Here is a 22,314-nt window from a genome sequence, read left to right on the forward strand (position 1 = left end):
CTTTCAGTGTTCATATATATATTTTGAAAACCTCTGTGACTTTTCTATAGTAATAATTTCAAGAATTCTAAGTAAATATGTGTATTGTGTGTTAGGGTGCGTGTGAATGAGAATGCGTGCGTGAGAGTATGTGGGATGTTCGGCATCATTAAAAATCATTCATGTAATTCTCTACAGGAACTGGCAAGTGTTCCAACTCTGTAACGTGGGAACGAATCCACTACTAGTTTCCCTTCTAGTGAATGTCGGATGTCCAAGTATGTATGCTTATGTATAAGACAGCCAGAACATTCGCAACTACATAATAAATTTCCAGATGTAGAGTAAAGCTTATAGTTCATTTTGTTTTGTTTATTTAATTAGAGAGTTTTGTGTTACTTAATTTGATGACGTCAATGAGCCTAGAGAAGTGGTTGGTGCTTGCTAGATTTTGGTGCGAGCCGCGCCCTAGAGGTGAGTTCTCATTAGTCGTAAGTGCTGACAGCCAATGAGAAGCGGGACGGTTGGCCGCCTAGCGAGGAGATATACGTATAGTTTTGAGTGTGGGAGAGTGAGAAGGGAGTCGCGAGCTAGCTTTGATTGGAGGCGGTTAAGCTGGATGTGACTTTTCGCATTATGTGTAAGATGAAGTCTTGGGATGACTTCCGCGTTATGGTCCAGTGTTAATGGTATCTGGTTGTGTCCAGAAACTGTTTATGAAAACTTTAGAGTGTTGTGATAATTCGTTCCGACGAAAATCGCGAGTGAACTTTGAATTATATAGCGTGGCGGTACTGAGTATATTCTTACTGAGTATTTTATGGCGAGCATAAACTTTAACTAAAGACAACCCCTGAATATCGTGTGCAGAAGTAATTGGCCGATCATTGGCTGTGTTACAAGTAATTGGTTTCGGAATTTGGGAAGGTAAAAGTTCTGGCTGTTTTAGGTATGGTGATAACTGTGAGCAGAAACTTTAGTAAATTTCGTAAATGTGGGCTGATGATCTTGCTTCACGGCAATAAAGATCTGTTAAAGGTTTAAATTTGAACTTCATGTTTAAAGTACGAGTGACATCCCCTTTCCGAATCATTTCTTTAAAGTACATAGACAATGAAACTTCCTGGCAGATTAAAACTGTGTGCCGGATCAAGACTCGAACTCTGGACCATTGCCTTTCGCGGGCAAGTGCTCTACCAACTGAGCTACCCAAGCACGACTCACGCCCCGTCCTCACAGATTTACTTCTGCCAGTACCTCGTCTCCTACCTTCCAAACTTTACAGAAGCTCTCCTGCGAACCTTGCAGAACTAGCACTCCTGAAAGAAAGGATATTGCGGAGACATGGCTTAGCGACAGCCTTGGGGATGTTTCCAGAATGAGATTTTCACTCTGCAGTGGAGTGGGCGCTGATATGAAACTTCCTGGCAGATTAAAACTGTGTGCCGGACCGAGACTCGAACTCGGGACCATTGCCTTTCGCGGGCAAGTGCTCTACCAACTGAGCTACCCAAGCACGACTCACGCCCCGTCCTCACAGAACTGCGAACCTTGCAGAACTAGCACTCCCGAGTTCGAGTCTCGGTCCGGCACACAGTTTTAATCAACATAGACAATTTTCAGCAAATTTTACTTACAGCGGCCTCCGGCGTTAGCTATGAGGTTACAGTTTCCTCAACACTGCTTTTCTGTGATCTCGTAAGTAGCTGCATTCAGGAGTTTACGTGCGAAGATCTACCGCTGTAAAGAGGTAGGTGAACAAAAATTATAAAAGAAATTGCATTGCAGCAGCAACGTATAATCCGTCGCAATTGGGCATCGCATTGCACGCACGTAAAATCCGTCGCAGGGCGAACTTGTCTCTGATTTCCATACACACATGTCTCATTGGTAGATGCATTTTAACTTTGTGGTGGCAAGACTGAAAGATAACTTATGTCCTCTCTGGGACTGGCTAAAAGTGATTGTGCGTTTCACTGAATAATCTTTTGTTTACATTGACTTCCATTAAGACTTGCGGGATGATTTTTCTATCCCTACTGTTCGTTCTGTTTTGCCAATTCAATCCTTCGCTTCCATTACGGTCTATTGTCCACTGTGTATACCACCGAGATAAAAATACTGCTCGTACATTCTGTGACATCAGTTTTACATTTATTTCAATTTTCCGTAGAGTTTTCCGTACTGGCACTCTTTATTTTCCCGTTTAGTCACTTTTAATTTCTATAGTTAAATACTCTTCGACAGGACTTACAGAATTCTGTTCATTTCGTTTTCAAAGTCTGCGACTACTATGATGTCATCAGCGTATCTGACAAATATGAGGATAGGGAACATCCTTGTCTAACTAGTTTTCTAAACCAGGCTTCTTCCTCTACCTGGTGCTATTTTGGGTTTTAGTTCTGATATGTCTGAAAATATCTGTTGCTGTCATTGATCTATCAGCAGACTACGATACAGTCTGGAGACCAGGCTACCATATAAAATGATCAAGATAATCTAATCAGAAAAGTTACAAAGCTTATTGAGAACATGATTGGTAACAGGATTCCACGTCATCATGGGAAACAAAATCGCCGGCAGCGGTGGCCGAGCGATTCTAGGCACTTCAGTCCGGAACTGCGCGACTGCTACGGCCGCAGGTTCGAATCCTGCCTCGGGCATAGATGAGTGTGATATCCTTAGTTCTAAGTTCTAGGGAACTGATGACCTCCGATGTTAAGTCGCATAGTGCTCAGAGCCATTTGAACCATTTCTGAAACAAAATCAGTAATCATAAATTTCTTCAGAACAGCTTATCTCAAGGTTTAGTATTAGTTCCACTGCTGCTTAGCATTTACATTGTCGACATGCCAGAAACAGTAAGAAATTTGGCTATGCTCATGATTGGTTAATATCACGAAGGCACACTCGTTTTGAAACAATGTAAAAGATCGTAACATCTGATTTGTCAGTCATTTGACACAACACTTCCTGAAATGGAGGCTTAAAACTTACACTGCTAAGACAGAAGTGACTTACTTCCGTTTTAATAAGAGATAATCCAATAAAATCTAGGTGTCTGATTAGAGGTAACCCTGTTTTTTACATCACACCTCAAAAGACCTGCCAATAAGCTGATGACAAGAAATAATCTCACTCAAAAACTTCGTGAAACCGTATGCGGATCTTCAGCAACCACCCTGCGGGCTTCTACTCTCAGCTTGGTATACCCCGCAGAGGAGTACCGTGTACCAGCATGGATGAACAGCCCTCTCGTAAACAAAATAGCACTCTCATAAAAAAGGTAATAGTACCATGCGCATCATGGCTGCCTGTCCTGAACCACACATTTCTCTGAAAGAAAGACGCCTTCATCAGGGTATGAAATAAGATCCTAGCAAACCCTAGACTATCGGAGGTTGCCGGCCGGAGTGGCAGAGAGGATCTAGGCGCTACAGTCTGGAACTGCGCGACCGCTACAGTCGCAGGTTCGAATCCTGCCTCCGGCATGGATTTGTGTGATGTCCTTAGGTTAGTTAGGTTTAAGTAGTTCTAAGTTGTAGGGGACTGATGACCTCAGCAGTTAAGTCCCATAGTGCTGAGAGCCATTTCATTTCAACTATTCGAGTTTTCTGCCATCCCTGATCTCAGAATCAACAGATTTCATTTACACTACTGGCCATTAAAATTGCTTCACCACGAAGATCACATGCTACAGATGCGAAATTTAACCAACAGGAAGAAGATGCTGTGATATGCAAATGATTAGCTTCGCAGAGCATTCACACAAAGTTGGCACCGGTGGTGACACCTACAACGTGCTGACATGAGTAACCTTTCCAACCGTTCTCTCATACACAAACAGCAGTTGACCGGCGTTGCCTGGTGAAACGTTGTTGTGATGCCTCGTGTAAGGAGGAGAAATGCGTACCATCACGTTTCCGACTGATAAAAGTCGAATTGTAGCATATCGCGATTGCGGTTTATCGTATCGCGACATTGCTGGTCGCATTGGTCGAGATACAATGACTGTTAGCAGAATATGGAATCGGTGGGTTCAGGAGGGTAATACGGAACGCCGTGCTGGATCCCAACGGCCTCGTATCACTTGCAGTCGAGATGACAGGCATCTTATCCGCATGACTGTAACGAATCGTGCAACCACGTCTCGATCCCTGAGTCAACAGATGGGGACGTTTGCAAGACAACAACCATCTGCACGAACAATTCGACGACGTTTGCAGCAGCATGGACTATCAGCTCGGAGACCGTGGCTGCGGTTACCCTTCACGCTGCATCACAGACAGGGGCGCCTGCGATGCTGTACTCAACGATGAGCCTGGGTGCACGAATGGCAAAACGTCATTTTTTCGGATGAATCCAGGGTCATGTTTACAGCATCACGACGGTCGCATCTTTGTTTGGCGACATCGCGGTGAACGCACATTGGAAGCGTGTATTCGTCATCGCCATGCTGGCATATCACCCGGCGTGATGGTATGGGGTGCCATTGGTTACTCGTCTCGGTCACCTCTAGTTCGCATTGACGGCACTTTCAACACTGGACGTTACATTTCGGATGTGTTACGACCCGTGGCTCTACCCTTCATTCGATCCCTGCGAAACCCTACATTTCTACATCTACATCTACATTTATACTCCGCAAGCCACCCAACGGTGTGTGGCGGAGGGCACTTTACGTGCCACTGTCATTACCTCCCTTTCCTGTTCCAGTCGCGTATGGTTCGCGGGAAGAACGACTGTCTGAATGCCTCCGTGCGCGCTCTAATCTCTCTAATTTTACATTCGTGATCTCCTCGGGAGGTATAAGTAGGGGGAAGCAATATATTCGATACCTCATCCAGAAACGCACCCTCTCGAAACCTGGCGAGCAAGCTACACCGCGATGCAGAGCGCCTCTCGTGCAGAGTCTGCCACTTGAGTTTGTTAAACATCTCCGTAACGCTATCACGGTTATCAAATAACCCTGTGACGAAACGCGCCGCTCTTCTTTGGACCTTCTCTATCTCCTCCGTCAACCCGATCTGGTACGGATCCCACACTGATGCGCAATACTCAAGTATAGGTCGAACGAGTGTTTTGTAAGCCACCTCCTTTGTTGATGGACTACATTTTCTAAGGACTCTCCCAATGAATCTCAACCTGGTACCCGCCTTACCAACAATTAATTTTATATGATTATTCCACTTCAAATCGTTCCGCACACATACTCCCAGATATTTTACTGAAGTAGCTTCTACCAGTGTTTGTTCTGCTATCATATAATCATACAATAAAGGATCCTTCTTTCTATGTATTCGCAATACATTACATTTGCCTATGTTAAGGGTCAGTTGCCACTCCCTGCACCAAGTGCCTATCCGCTGCAGATCTTCCTGCATTTCGCTACAATTTTCTAATGCTGCAACTTCTCTGTATATTACAGCATCATCCGCGAAAAGCCGCATGGAAGTTCCGACACTATCTACCAAGTCATTTATATACGAGGGCAGTTCAATAAGTAATGCAACACATTTTTTTCTCGGCCAATTTTGGTTTAAAAAACCTGAAATTTCTTGTGGAATATTTTCAAACATTCCCGCTTCGTCTCGTATAGTTTCATTGACTTCCGACAGGTGGCAGCGCTGTACGGAGCTGTTAAAATGGCGTCTGTAACGGATGTGCGTTGCAAACAACGGGCAGTGATCGAGTTTCTTTTGACGGAAAACCAGGGCATCTCAGATATTCATAAGCGCTTGCAGAATGTCTACGGTGATCTGGCAGTGGACAAAAGCACGGTGAGTCGTTGGGCAAAGCGTGTGTCATCATCGCCGCAAGGTCAAGCAAGACTGTCTGATCTCCCGCGTGCGGGCCGGCCGTGCACAGCTGTGACTTCAGTGGACTGTTCTTCCTCATGCACCCTACAGCCCCGATCTCGCACCGTCGGATTTCCATATGTTTGGCCCAATGAAGGACGCAATCCGTGGGGCGCACTACGCGCATGATGAAGGAGTTATTGATGCAGTACGACGTTGGCTCCGACATCGACCAGTGGAATGGTACCGTGCAGGCATACAGGCCTTCATTTCAAGGTGGCGTAAGGCCGTAGCATTGAATGGGGATTACGTTGAAAAATAGTGTTGTGTAGCTAAAAGATTGGGGAATAACGTAGTGTATTTCAATGCTGAGTAAAACAACCCCTGTTTCAGAAAAAAAATGTGTTGCATTACTTATTGAACTGCCCTCGTATATTGTGAAAAGAAATGGTCCCATATCACTCCCCTGTGGCACGCCAGAGGTTACTTTAACGTCTGTAGACGTCTTTCCATTGATGACAACATGCTGTGTTCTGTTTGCTAAAAACTCTTCAATCCAGCCACACAGCTGGTCTGATATTCCGTAGGCTCTTACTTTGTTTATCAGGCGACAGTGCGGAATTGTATCGAACGCCTTCCGGAAGTCAAGGTAAATAGCATCTACCTGGGAGCCTGTATCTAATATTTTCTGGGTCTCATGAACAAATAAAGCGAGTTGGGTCTCACACGATCGCTGTTTCCGGAATCCATGTTGATTCCTACATAGTAGATTCTGGGTTTCCAAAAACGACATGATACTCGAGCAAAAAACATGTTCTAAAATTCTACAACAGATCGACGTCAGAGATATAGGTCTATAGTTTTGCGCATCTGCTCGACGACCCTTCTTGAAGACTGGGACTACCTGTGCTCTTTTCCAATCATTTGGAACCTTCCGTTCCTCTAGAGACTTGCGGTACACGGCTGTTGGAAGGGAGGCAAGTTCTTTCGCGTACTCTGTGTAGAATCGAATTGGTATCCCGTCAGGTCCAGTGGACTTTCCTCTGTTGAGTGATTCCAGTTGCTTTTCTATTCCTTGGACACTTATTTCGATGTCAGCCATTTTTTCGTTTGTGTGAGGATTTAGAGAAGGAACTGCAGTGCGGTCTTCCTCTGTGAAACAGCTTTGGAAAAAGGTGTTTAGTATTTCAGCTTTACGCGTGTCATCCTCTGTTTCAATGCCTTCCTCATCCCGGAGTGTCTGGATATGCTGTTTCGATCCACTTACTGATTTAACTTAAGACCAGAACTTCCTAGGATTTTCTGTCAAGTCGGTACATAGAATTTTACTTTCGAATTCACTGAACGCTTCACGCATAGCTCTCCTAACGCTAACTTTGACATCGTTTAGCTTCTGTTTGTCTGAGAGGTTTTGGCTGCGTTTAAACTTTGAGTGAAGCTCTCTTTGCCTTCGCAGTAGTTTCCTAACTTTGTTGTTGTACCACGGTGGGTTTTTCCCGTCCCTCACAGTTTTACTCGGCACGTACCTGTCTAAAACGCATTTTACGATTGCCTTGAACTTTTTCCATAAACACTCAACATTGTCAGTGTCGGAACGGAAATTTTCGTTTTGATCTGTTAGGTAGTCTGAAATCTGCCTTCTATTACTCTTGCTAAACAGATAAACCTTCCTCCCTTTTTTTATACACTCCTGGAAATTGAAATAAGAACACCGTGAATTCATTGTCCCAGGAAGGGGAAACTTTATTGACACATTCCTGGGGTCAGATACATCACATGATCACACTGACAGAACCACAGGCACATAGACACAGGCAACAGAGCATGCACAATGTCGGCACTAGTACAGTGTATATCCACCTTTCGCAGCAATGCAGGCTGCTATTCTCCCATGGAGACGATCGTAGAGATGCTGGATGTAGTCCTGTGGAACGGCTTGCCATGCCATTTCCACCTGGCGCCTCAGTTGGACCAGCGTTCGTGCTGGACGTGCAGACCGCGTGAGACGACGCTTCATCCAGTCCCAAACATGCTCAACGGGGGACAGATCCGGAGATCTTGCTGGCCAGGGTAGTTGACTTACACCTTCTAGAGCACGTTGGGTGGCACGGGATACATGCGGACGTGCATTGTCCTGTTGGAACAGCAAGTTCCCTTGCCGGTCTAGGAATGGTAGAACGATGGGTTCGATGACGGTTTGGATGTACCGTGCACTATTCAGTGTCCCCTCGACGATCACCAGTGGTGTACGGCCAGTGTAGGAGATCGCTCCCCACACCATGATGCCGGGTGTTGGCCCTGTGTGCCTCGGTCGTATGCAGTCCTGATTGTGGCGCTCACCTGCACGGCGCCAAACACGCATACGACCATCATTGGCACCAAGGCAGAAGCGACTCTCATCGCTGAAGACGACACGTCTCCATTCGTCCCTCCATTCACGCCTGTCGCGACACCACTGGAGGCGGGCTGCACGATGTTGGGGCGTGAGCGGAAGACGGCCTAACGGTGTGCGGGACCGTAGCCCAGCTTCATGGAGACGGTTGCGAATGGTCCTCGCCGATACCCCAGGAGCAACAGTGTCCCTAATTCGCTGGGAAGTGGCGGTGCGGTCCCCTACGGCACTGCGTAGGATCCTACGGTCTTGGCGTGCATCCGTGCGTCGCTGCGGTCCGGTCCCAGGTCAACGGGCACGTGCACCTTCCGCCGACCACTGGCGACAACATCGATGTACTGTGGAGACCTCACGCCCCACGTGTTGAGCAATTCGGCGGTACGTCCACCCGGCCTCCCGCATGCCCATTATACGCCCTCGCTCAAAGTCCGTCAACTGCACATACGGTTCACGTCCACGCTGTCGCGGCATGCTACCAGTGTTAAAGACTGCGATGGAGCTCCGTATGTCATGGCAAAGTGGCTGACACTGACGGCGGCGGTGCACAAATGCTGCACAGCTAGCGCCATTCGACGGCCAACACCGCGGTTCCTGGTGTGTCTGCTGTGCCGTGCGTGTGATCATTGCTTGTACAGCCCTCTCGCAGTGTCCGGAGCAAGTATGGTGGGTCTGACACACCGGTGTCAATGTGTTCTTTTTTCCATTTCCAGGAGTGTATTCCTATTTACTTCCATATTCAGGGATGCTGCAATGGCCTTATGATCACTGATTCCCTGTTCTGCGCTTACAGAGTCGAAAAGTTCGGGTCTGTTTGTTATCAGTAGGTCCAAGATGTTATCTCCACGAGTCGGTTCTCTGTTTAATTGCTCGAGGTAATTTTCGGATTGTGCATTCAGTATAATGTCACTCGATGCTCTGTCCCTACCACCCGTCCTAAACCTCTGAGTGTCCCAGTCTGTATCTGGTAAATTGAAATCTCCACCTAAGACTATAACATGCTGAGAAAATTGATGTGAAATGTATTCCAAATTTTCTCTCAGTTGTTCTGCCACTAATGCCGCTGAGTCGGGAGGTCGGTAAAAGGAGCCTAGCTCGGTTGTTGAGTGTAACCTCCACCCATAATAATTCACAGGAACTATCCACTTCTACTTCACTACAGGATAAACTACTACTAACAGCGACGAACACTCCACCACCGGTTGCATGCAATCTATCCTTTCTAAACACCGTCTGTACCTTTGTAAAAATTTCGGCAGAATTTATCTCTGGATTCAGCCAGCTTTCTGTACCTACAACGATTTCAGCTTCGGTGCTTTCTATCAGCGCTTGAAGTTCCGGTACTTTACCAACGCAGCTTCGACAGTTTACAATTACAATACCGATTGCTGCTTGGTCCCCGCATGTCCTGACTTTGCCCCGCACCCGTTGAGGCTGTTGCACTTCCTGTACTTGCCCAAGACCATCTAACCTAAAAAACCGCCCAGCCCACGCCACACAACCCCTGCTACCCGTGTAGCCGCTTGTTGCGTGTAGTGGACTCCTGACCTATCCAGCGGAACCCGAAACCCCACCACCCTACGGCGCATGTCGAGGAATCTGCAGCCCACACGGTCGCAGAACCGTCTCAGCCTCTGATTCAGACCCTCCACTCGGCTCTGTACCAAAGGTCCGCAGTCAGTCCTGTCGACGATGCTGCAGATGGTGAGCTCTGCTTTCATCCCGCTAGCGAGACTGGCAGTCTTCACCAAATCAGATAGCCGCCGGAAGCCAGAGAGGATTTCCTCCGATCCATAGCGACACACATCATTGGTGCCGACATGAGCGACCACCTGCAGATGGGTGCACCCTGTACCCTTCATGGCATCCGGAAGGACCCTTTCCACATCTGGAATGACTCCCCCCAGTATGCACACGGAGTGCACATTGGTTTTCTTCCCCTCTCTTGCTGCCATATCCCTAAGGGGCCCCATTACGCGCCTGACGATGGAGCTCCCAACTATCAGTAAGCCCACCCTCTGCGACTGCCCGGATCTTGCGGACTGAGGGGCAACCTCTGGAACAGGACAAGCAGCCATGTCAGGCCGAAGATCAGTATCAGCCTGAGACAGAGCCTGAAACTGGTTCGTCAGACAAACTGGAGAGGCCTTCCGTTCAGCCCTCCGGAATGTCTTTCGCCCCCTGCCACACCTTGAGACGACCTCCCACTCTACCACAGGTGAGGGATCAGCCTCAATGCGGGCAGTATCCCGGGCAACCACAGTCGTAGTCCGATCGGGGGATGCGTGGGACGAGCTGGCCGTCTCCGACAAACCCCCATCCAGACCCCCACAGTGATGCCCATTGGCAACAGCCTCAAGCTGTGTGACCGAAGCCAACACTGCCTGAAGCTGGGAGCGAAGGGATGCCAACTCAGCCTGCATCCGAACACAGCAGTTGCAGTCCCTATCCATGCTAAAAACTGTTGTGCAAAGAACGTCTGAACTAATCTACAGAGAGTGCAAACAAATCGACACAAAATTTAAACGGTTATTAAAATACAAGATTGCCTAGTAAATGCAGTAACGCTGCTACTTGCGCACTGCTGACACACTGCTCGGCGGCGGAAGGAGACTACGCGATTTTACACTATTCGGGTACTAAAACGCGATGCTACAACTCTCAAATACTGTAATACGCCCGAAATTTATGAATTAAACAATGCAAGTACCAAAAACACGCAAAGAAATTAAGAATTAAACTATGTAACAAATGAGTGAGCTAGGAGTATACGACTTGCTGCTGCAGCTGCTTATCCAACGGTGGCAATTGATTAATCATCCTTCCATCCTTCCAGTGCTATTTTCTTCACAAGAGTAGCGTCCAGTTCGTATTACCTATAGTCTGTTCTAAATCACTGAAGGTAAACAATCTCTTCTATACATATCGACCCTTCTGTCCAGAGGCATGCACAAGTCCAAAATTGCGTATCTTCTTACTCTGTCTTCTCCAATAAAAGTATCTACTTTTTATTTTACTCTGGTATATTAACAGATATTTTGGAGACATCTGATAACACTGATAGTCTTTTACAATTGGTGCAATCAACTGACCTTCCTCTTTTAGGTCTGAGAATGGTCCTGCATTGCCCGAAGTCTTCTGGCATGTTTCCTCTTTCGTAGATATCATTAATTCAATCGACACTCACTGTAAATATGACAGAGAGGGTTCTCTTTTCATTGTTATCGTTCTCAGCATACTGACATTCATTGGTGGATGAAGATCTATCCTACACTTTTCCACCCACCATCTAATCATCTTAGCTATAGCCAGCGAGTTATTTAACGAGAATGTGTACTTGTTCCCTCAACTGGCGACGTTACGTACGAGCAGCGGGCACCGAGCATGCCGCAATGGGTCAGACACATGCCCTCTTGCGCCACATCACGCTAAGTGGTCTGTTGCTGTGGTCTCTCGCACGAGATAAAGATTCCCGCACAGGAAAAACAAGCCAGTGTCGTATTAAGTTTACATGCTTACATTATACACGCCGGCAATCCTCTTGTCCACGACCTACGCTGCAAGCTTGATCTCTGTTTGGTGTTTGACTGTCTGTATTTCTCATAGCAATAAAGCAGACTTATTCAACGACTTGCAGTATTTCAGTGTTTATTAAAAAAAATGGTTCAAATGGCTCTGAGCACGATGGGGCTTAACATCTGAGGTCATCGGTCCCCTAGAACTTAGAACTACTTACACCTAACTAACCTAAGGACATCACACACATCCATGGCCAAGGGAGGATTCGAAACTGCGATAGTAGCGGTCGCGCGATTCCACACTGGTCCTAGAACCTCTCGGCCACATCGGCCGGCAGTGTTTATTCTTTGCGTAACTGCAGCCAGTGTAATATCACCATTTCTGTGAGTTTGAAAAATTGTCTTTCAACTTTCTATAACTACGTAATTGTGAAATGTCAAGCTTCTGGCTGAAGACGATGTTGATTCAACGTTAACTATATTAGGCATTCTGTACAGATTGTATGTCTTGTTACTTTTTTTGTTTGCATCGTGATGATAAAGAACTGCTTATTGCTTTAGTCTTTTTGCTAGCTTACTTTTGAACAGCTATGATGCGGAAACGTATGGAGTAAAATAACACCATTTTTACTACTGAGGATGAAAGTTTATGAATATGGCTAAATAACGCAAAGGAAATAAATTCAAGGCTCATCTGTAAATTCGGGGTGAGACTTTAACTAAATCTATAGCAGTTACAGGAATACGTGGCATGAAAGTGGAAGGAGAATGAGCACATCGCGACGAGTCCTCACACGGTCGGAAACTTTCTGTCTGTCGCAACAGATCACTCCAGTTCTATTTACCACTGAGCATGCTGAGTCCATAGCCTCTCCAGCCTATTCCAAACAAATGTTCACTTGATCTTAATAAAATGTGGTACTATTTTCTTAAGACTGGTGAAGCATATTTAGAATTTGTAAAGGACATTAATATTTAAATATACTCATGTTAAGAAAAAAACAGAACACCTTGAATGTCTAGAGATAGGACGTTCATATTCACAGGACATGTACATTAGCATGTTCTGCAGAACTGATTACCAGTTCAGTCACCTCGGTTCAGCATGTGTCTTGTTGCCTAGTAGGCACTGCGTTCTTCATGGGCCCAGATAACTTCTTTCATACGTGATGGCATCGACGCGTATAAAGCGTGGATGGCATCCTGTGAAGTAGCCATACATGCTGTATTCATCTGGTTCCAAGGTCCATCTGTGGTTGTTGGCACTAGGTCACAACGCTGCCTTGAGTTGGCGCTGTTCGTTTTGTGCGAATGTAGTCTGTGTAATGCCACTCCCCCTGTCTGTGGTGAACCAAAATGTGGCCATCATTTTGAAACGAACAGAACCTGGACTCGTCCGAAAATACTATCTGATGCCATTCCTGCCCCAGTGACGTCGTTCCATACAGCATTGCCGTCTAGCATATGCCTGCACATTCGTCAAAGGTAGGCGGAAACGTAGACGGCACGCATCTATCCCATGCCATAATAAACGGCGACGGACTTAACATCCCAGATAGTGTACGATTTGTTATTCTGTACCTCTGTTGCACCGGAGCCGAGGACGACGCAGACCCGTTCTCCAACGCCATTCGGATGAGGTGTCGATCTTCTCGGGGAGTGATCTGGCTCGTGCGACCGGACCCATCTCGTCGTGTTCTACGGCCTTCCGTGAACCATTCTGCAAACACCCGTTGTACTGACGCAACACTTCGTCCCACACGAGCAGGGTTCCCGGGTGGATGCATTATATTCTTCATATTGGAATATGAACTAATTCATGTAAATCTATTGTTGCATGCCCAGTAACTGATGGATAATTAATGAAAGTACTTAGTTGTAATCCAGAAACAGATGTTTGGCCTTGTATAATTCCAAAGGCAGTTCACTTAACTCGTAAAAAGGTAGCTATATAAACCCATTTCCATTTATGCTTGTTGGTGCCAATGGGAATTCAAAGAGTATAAGATGTTCAAATTCTTACTTTTTGTAGTTAGTAAGCGATCTCGATTAGCAACATGACTACACTGTCTTTTGTTTAATCCAGAGGCATATAAATGAAAGTGAATAGGTTAAAGTTTATTATACAATTTTCTAGTCATTATTACTAATGGCTTAGAGTGAATTTGTCAGGTTTGGAGGTAAATTAACAGTTATGGTAAAGACGAGATATCAATTTAAAATGGCCCAAGAAGAGGAACTTAACATTCAGCAGGTGGTGAAACAGGTAGAACAGGCCGTGACAAATGAGGAAGCACTCGAACCGATTTCATTAGTGTTACAAAAGATAGAAACCTTGTCATTAGACATGAAAGAAATGGACACTGAAAAGGATCATCGCAACAGCCAAATTGAATTACGATCTGAACTGTCTGCATGCAAATGGCACTACAAACACAAATTATCATTGTCCATGGGGCACTAAATGCAAATATCCAAGAAATATCCGAAGCTCAAAGGAATTGAGGAAATTAAATCTGGTAACGAACATTTAAGGAAAGAATTTGCTGATGGTCTACAAGAAATTAAAACCCAGATGGGTGCCGACATTTCCCAGTGGAAAGACGCAGCCAACCGTCAGGTTGTGTCAGTAAATCATGGTCATGAACTTACAACAGTCAAAGAAGCGGTAAAAGATAACACTCTCTAATTAGTAACGCAGCCAAAGTACCTGGACAGACATATGTGTCTAATTGTCCACAGTTACAGAAAAATATACTCAGCCAAATGTATCATCGCAGTCACCATTAGTGAGACAGGTTGCATGTGACTATGCATCACTGCTTATGAAGGAACAAGTAATCAAATATAAGCAATTCCAAGTTTTCACTACAGATAAAAAGACAGTTCACTCAACTGTGTTCGTAAGAACTTTCAGAGGTGCATTACGAGGTACATGGACCGTGTCCCAAACCATAGGATATGTAATTGGTTATATATATGGAGATGACACTTTGTGGGCGGTACATGCAGCCGAATTTTGTAATACTCAAAAAGAATCCGAGGAAGCAATTTTTCTAAATATTGGTCATCTGCCTGAACCTTCTAATGCGAAACAGGGGAATTCCGAAAGATACTTAGAAAAAATATATTGATAAAACATGTTACTGGACAGAGCCTATCTCGCCCAAAAATAAAGTATACCGTTTGAAAGCCAAGTACCCATAGATACTAGAGTAAGCCATACACTCCAGTGAAACAAACTTGGAAAAATTATTGTCTGTGACCGACACCACTGACATGTTGCATGAAGCTTTTGAAGTCAAGTCAAGTCTGCAGTCAGTCAACATTGAACCAACTGCCTTTAACCGATTCAGTGGCAACAACCACACTACGTCAAACAGGAGTGGAACTGGACGTGAAACTCCAAATCATTCATTTGGCACGCAATTCAGTAACAACGACAATAAATAATTCAGGATTCCGAGATAGGCATCACAAAAGGAGGTACAATCCAGGTTACCATCAAAATGTGGGACCATATCAGCGACAAAACAGTAACCTTACTCCTGTTAGCCACAATAGTACTGAATGGCGAAACCAACAGCCAGTTACAGTATTGATTGCAGATGACAATCGTCACGTTGCTCCTCAAAGACGGTTAGAATACACACGACCACATCTAGCCCTGAGATGCTGGTTGTGAGTTGCGGGAGTGGCTGTGACAAGAACATCTGAATGCTGAAGTACAATGATGGCGAGGAATAACTGGCGCGAGATCATAACCCTTTGCTAGCTCGAATCTTGTAGTATGCCTCAGTCTGCAATAAAAGTGGTAACAGAAAATTTAGAAGCAATCAGTAATATTGACACAGGTACGTGCATAAATTTAGTATAGATACCATTGTTCAAATTAACACAGGAAACACGAAAGTACTGCAGGAGGACGTTCTTTTCCTCTTCTTTTTATCAGTCTTCTAACTGGTTCGATGTGGTCCGCCACGAATTCGAATTCCTCCCTTGTGCCAACCTCTTCATCTCAGAGCGTAGAACTTGCAACCTACGTCTTCAATTAGTTGCTAATTTGCTGTATGTATTCTAATCTCTGTCTACCTCTACAGTTTTTGTCCTCTACAGCCCCCTCTAGTACCATGGAAGTCATTTCCTGATGTCTTCACAGATGTCTTATCATCCTGCCTCTTCTCCTTGTCAGTGTTTTCCACATATTCCTTTCCTCTCCGATTCTGCGCAGAGCCTCCTCATTCCTTGCCTTATGAGTTCACCTAATTTTCCACTTTCGCCTGTAGCACAGTCGATGTTTTACTACCATACAATGCTGTGCTCCATGCGTACATTCTCAGAAATTTCTTCCTATGTTTGACGTTAGTAGACTTCTCTTGGCCAGAAGTGCCCGTTTTGCCAGTGCTAGTCTGCTTTTGATGTCCATTGCTCCGTCCGTCATTGTTTACTTTGCTTCCCAGATAGCAGAATTCCTTAACTTCATCTACTTCGTGACCATCAGTCCTGACGCTAAGTTTCTCGCTGTTCTCATTTTTGCTACTTCTCATTACTTTTGTCTTTCTTCGGTTTACTCTCAGTCTATAATCTACACTCATTAGATTGTTCATTCCATTTAACGTATCATGTAATTGTTCTTCACTTTCACTCTTCACTTTCAGCAACGTCATCATCGAATCATTGATATCCTTTCACCGTGAATTTTAATTCCACTCCTGAAACTTTGTTTTATTTCCATCATTGCTTCTTCTATGCACAGATTGAACAGTACGGGGGAAGACTATATCCCTGTCTTACACCCCTTTTAATCCTAGCACTTCGTCCATGATCGTCCACTCTTATTATTCCGTCTTCGTTCTCATATATCTTGTACATTACCCGTCTCTCCCTATAGCTTACCCTACATTTCTCAGAATTTCGAACATCATGCACCATTTTACATTGCCGAACGCTTTTATCAGGTCGACAAATCCTGTGAACGTGTCTTGATTTTTCTTTAGTCTTGCTTTCATTATCAACCGAAACGTTAGAATGGCCCGTCTGGCGCCTTTATCTTTTCTAAAGCCAAACTGATCGTCATCTAGCACCTCCTCAATTTTCTTTTCCATTCTAGTTCCATGAAAACACAGACATGACTACTTTTAGCCCTGGGTAATAGAGCTGTAAGTTCCACATTCCTGTTAGTACCAAACTTGGTTGTGGATTTTATGGTAGGAGACGAGGTACTGGCAGAAGTAAAGCTGCGCGTAGCGGGCGTGAGTCGTGCTTCGGTAGCTCAGATGGTAGAGCACTTGCCCGCGAAAGGCAAAGGTCCCGAGTTCGAGTCTGGGTCGGGCACACAGTTTTAATCTGCCAGGAAGTTTCAACCTTCAAGTAACTTCCTTTCCGGATGAAAATACGCTCCGAACATAGCTCGACGAGTTCTTCGCCTCATAACCACAGGATTTCAACAGTCGCGGAATCGGAAAGTTACCCTAGCGATGGCTTAGGTGGAGTATATATTATTGACGACTAAAGTCTCTGTTACGTGTATCTGTTGTGTTTATTAAACGTATGGAAAAACGCTTCAAATTTAAGGACCAGCCCAATATTTAGAAACATTATTCCTCGCTAAATTATGACCAGTATCAAGATCATATGCGCTGTTGAACAGTATTACCGTAATCTATCCCGGGAGTGACTAATATTGTACCGAATGTAGTATTCTCACTTCTGAAATACTTCACTCACCTAAAACACACGGACTGCCAACCAATTAAGCCTTTACACTTACAAAGGAAATTAAATTGTCATCAGATAAAGGTAATTATTAGTGCTTAATCAGTAGGCTTCTTTATAAATAACTTCTCTCCTGCCAGTTGGGATTTTCTTTTATTTGCATTTTATACGATGCGTTTAGGGTAATGGGTCCCACTTCCAAGTGGTTTTTCTCTGTTAACCATGTAATTTTTTTCGTAACGTTTTGGATGTGTGACGTTCTGCTTCGTGTCCTTGACTTCAAGTTTTCTTGTAGTCCGTAAAAGTCAACAGAGCAAAGCAGATTCTCACATAACAAAAACATGACTGCAAAGTGGCAGGGTAAACGGAGAAAAACGCACTTGAAAATGGAAATCATTTCCCGAGACGCGTCGTGTAAACTGTAAATAAAAGAAAATCATGACTAGTAGCAGGAAAGTTATTTACATACAAACATTGTTTTCACAGTCGGAGGCTTGCACGAACCCTTTCTGTTGGTTTAAATCAGATTAATTCTTAATCTTCGCAAAATTGCAATCGTAGGTTAATTTAATCAGTTAAAGGTGTCACCTGATACTGATCGACTGCACCCTGTCACTTTCATCACAAGAGTAACTTCTGGGCATGTTCATTGACAGACGTGCTACTCTCGTGTGTAAACAGCCGGTCAGAACCAGTACTCGCCGTGTTCTGTACTCGTGGGAAACGGATGAATGTTTAACAGCACAGGATAAAAGTCAGGCAGCTTGTAACACCATTTATTCATGACGTAGGCTTTGCCCATTGTAGTGTTAATTGGTCTGATTCCTAGCGTTGAGATGTGTTGCGTAACGAAGTTAAATTTAACTGTGGGGGACGCAAAGTAATTCTAAAAGCTTTTTCTTTTATTCTACGGCTCGACAGGTTTCGACGAAGGCAAACTGAAATGGAAAGGAAGCGATACCCCCTCGCTCAACATTACCGTCGATGAACTTTAATCCAGAAAAGTAAACATACGGGAAGTATTACTTATCCACCACATCTTTGTTGTGTCTATACAAGACAGTCTAGACACAGGGTGAGGTTACCGATAGGCACGCGTACACACACGCCGGCTGGCGTGAGTTCTGGAACAGGATACTTGATGAATGCTATAGAGAAAAATATGCAGCTCCTTGAATACTTAACTTTAATTCATCCTTGTGGTACATCGCTATTGACGATACAAATGAGACTATCTCCAGATACGGTTAATTACAATCACTGTAAGGCTAATGGCGCCTTGCTAGGTCGTAGTCATGGACTTAGCTGAAGGCTACTCTAACTGTCTCTCGGCAAATGAGAGGAAGGCTTCGTACGTCTAGTCGCTAGCAATGTCGTCCGTACAACTGGGGCGAGTGCTAGTCCGTCTTTCTAGACCTGCCATGTGGTGGCGCTAGGTCTGCAAGTACTGACGGTGGCGACACGCGGGTCCAACATGTTCTAATGGACCGCGGCCGATTTAAGCTACCACCTAGCAAGTGTGGTGTCTGGCGGTGACACCACATTCCTCCCCCGCAAATCGGCGAACGGTCTTGTTATAAGGCTTCCGCCCGCCGTGGGGAGGACCCCATGTTGACGTATGCGATGAGGTGGGGAGCCTAACAACCGGCGAGGCTGTGCCACCCGCACCCGGCCATTCGGTCCGAGGGGAGCTAGGAAACGCCTGGAAACCTACTCCAGGGTGCACGTCAACATGCGGCGTATGCGCCCGTAATGAGACAGGAGGGGCCGAAGGCTCGACCTCCATTGCGTCGGGACATCCGACGCGCGATGACGCCATGAGGTCCGGAGAGGGCACGTGTTCCATGGCGGAGGACAGCTGGTCACGGGAAGCGATCGGCGGCGCGTGACCCAGGGAGGCGGTTGGCGGCTGCAGCGAAGCGTCCTCTGCGGGCTGCGCCGGCGGCGGCTGCGGCGGCGACGGCGGCTGCGCGACGCCATGAGGCAAAATGGAAGGCATCGTCGGTAACACCTGGGGATGAGGCGAGCCAGTAGATGGGTCCCCAGGGCGCTGACCGGACGGCTCCGTCGCTGAAAGCAGACGGGGAGCGGCAGAACCCAGGCGACGACAGAGGCGCAGCTGATTGAGATGCCGACGCACCTCACCAGAGGCCCCCAATACCAAATACATCGCGCGGCCGAGGCAGCGAAGAATGCGCCCTGCGAGCCAACGCCGTGAACCGCGATAGTTGCGATAGAATACAACGTCGCCAGGAGCAAAAGCAGGAGTCTGCCGCTGCACAGGAACCCGATGCGGCGGATGCAGCAAAGACATCAAGGTCCGATGAGGACGACCGTGAAGCAACTCAGCCGGCGAGCGACCATCGCGGGGCTGAGAGCGATACGAAGACAAAAAGAGCAACAACGCGTCCTCCCGAGAATGCGACTCTTTCAACTTCAACATCTGTGACTTGAAAGTCCGGACCAAACGCTCAGCGGCACCGTTTGACTGAGGCGAAAACGGCGCGGATGTCAGATGTTGAATACCATTGGCCTTGCAGAATGACTGAAATTCTGCGGACATGAATTGTGGGCCATTGTCGGAAACAATGGTCTGTGGAAGACCTTCAATGCAAAAGATAGCAGACAACGCTTGGATGGTGGCAGATGACGTCGTGGAAGACATCCGGACAACAAAAGGAAAATTACTGAAGGAATCGACAACAACCAACCATCGAGCATTCCAGAAGGGACCAGCAAAATCGATATGTAAGCGTTGCCAAGGGGAAGTGGCTTTATCTATTGCAGGGCGCACTATCTTCGTTAACTGCTGCATTATGGCATCGTAGATCTTTTCCGGCGACTCCCTTACTGCAGGAAATTTCTTCTCTATTACTACTACACCTTCGCTGACAGCCTTGTCTGCATACTGAATAACCGGGCGCAAGCTGCTCGCTTTACTTCCTACAAAAGTGAGAACCGAACAGACAGCTTTTTCGGTCAAGTTCAGGGACCAGCTGATGATACCAGACTTATGCTTCACTGAGCAATAGGCGTCTTTGCTTTTCTGGATGGCGAGTACTACTGCTGGCCATTGTTTCAACAACTCAGCTGTCCTGGAGAGGTGCTCTGGCGCCTCCACCGTTGCAGGAGGCTGGACCGGTACACTAGCAGGTACTGGCTGCTCAGAGCTGTTAGCTGATGCTGACTTGCTTTCTTCACGTTTGACAACAACTGGTTCCTTTTTTTTTTTTTTTCTTTTTTTTTTTTTGTAACTACATTAACTGTTTCTTTGAAATAGGCATCTAAAGCCGACAAAATTTCGTCGTAGGACAGAGTCGCTACGTCGCGTCGGGGAAACAATTTCACTATCACACGGTACGTTTGCACGCCGACACAAGACAATAAGTGAGGCTGCCGCTCGTTACCTTGAATTCTGTAGGCGGCGAGATGGAATCCAAACTGTCGGGACCACTCCGTCCATGTTTCGTCGTCGGGACGAAATTGACGAAAAGAGGGGGCAACTGCGTGTTGTGGCTGCGGTAGCGATGAAGCGGCGGCGGCCGCATCGGTTTGCAGCGCACGTTGACCCTGGACGAGCTGTCCAAGGGCATCCAATAACGCCTGCGTCTGCTGATTCTGCAAGCGATAAAATTCGGACAGTACATCTGGAGATTGTGGAGAAGCCATGACAAGTAAATGTAAGCAATTAGAAAGAACAAAACCCTTTTTTAACTCGTCGCCATGTTTTGTTGTGTCTATACAAGACAGTCTAGACACAGGGTGAGGTTACCGATAGGCACGCGTACACACACGCCGGCTGGCGTGAGTTCTGGAACAGGATACTTGATGAATGCTATAGAGAAAAATATGCAGCTCCTTGAATACTTAACTTTAATTCATCCTTGTGGTACATCGCTATTGACGATACAAATGAGACTATCTCCAGATATGGTTAATTACAATCACTGTAAGGCTAATGGCGCCTTACTAGGTCGTAGTCATGGACTTAGCTGAAGGCTACTCTAACTGTCTCTCGGCAAATGAGAGGAAGGCTTCGTACGTCTAGTCGCTAGCAATGTCGTCCGTACAACTGGGGCGAGTGCTAGTCCGTCTTTCTAGACCTGCCATGTGGTGGCGCTAGGTCTGCAAGTACTGACGGTGGCGACACGCGGGTCCAACATGTTCTAATGGACCGCGGCCGATTTAAGCTACCACCTAGCAAGTGTGGTGTCTGGCGGTGACACCACAATCTTGATGCCAGTTTCTCGCCAGAGTTATGTGTTTTTTGTAGGCCTACATAGTTTCTAGGCTGCTGGTTGAAGTAAGGTGCAGGAACAGCTACGAAGATAGACGGTTGACAACATGATACACTGTTACTGTCACTCCTTTTCTAAAGTCCTGTCAGGTCCGTAATCTGTCTCGTAGGTGACAAAAGTCATGGGACAGCGATATTCACATATACAGATGGCGGTAGTATCGCGTACACAAGGTACAAACGGTCAGTCCATTCGTGGAGCTGTCATTTATACTTATGTGATTCACGTGAAAAGGTGTCCGACGTTATTGTGGCCGGGAATTAACAGACTTTGAACTCGGAATGGCATTTGGAACTAGGCTCATGAGCCGTTCCATTTCGAAAATATTTAGGGAAATCAATATTCCGAGATCCACAGTGTCCATAGCGTGTCGAAAATATCAAACACCTCTCAGCGCGAACAACGCAGTGGCAGACGGCGGGCGCTGAACGACCGAGAGCAGCGGCATTTGCGTAGGGTTGCCAGTGCTAACAAACAAGTAAACTTCATGAATTAACTGCAGATATCAATGTGAGACGAAGACATCCATTAGGACAGTGTAGCAAAATCTGACGTTAATGAGCTATGGTAACAGAAGACCAAAGTGAGTGAACATTTCCTAGGATCCTAGACGACTG

Source organism: Schistocerca cancellata, chromosome 5 (genome assembly GCF_023864275.1).
Source record: "Schistocerca cancellata isolate TAMUIC-IGC-003103 chromosome 5, iqSchCanc2.1, whole genome shotgun sequence".
Lineage (NCBI taxonomy): Eukaryota > Metazoa > Arthropoda > Insecta > Orthoptera > Acrididae > Schistocerca > Schistocerca cancellata.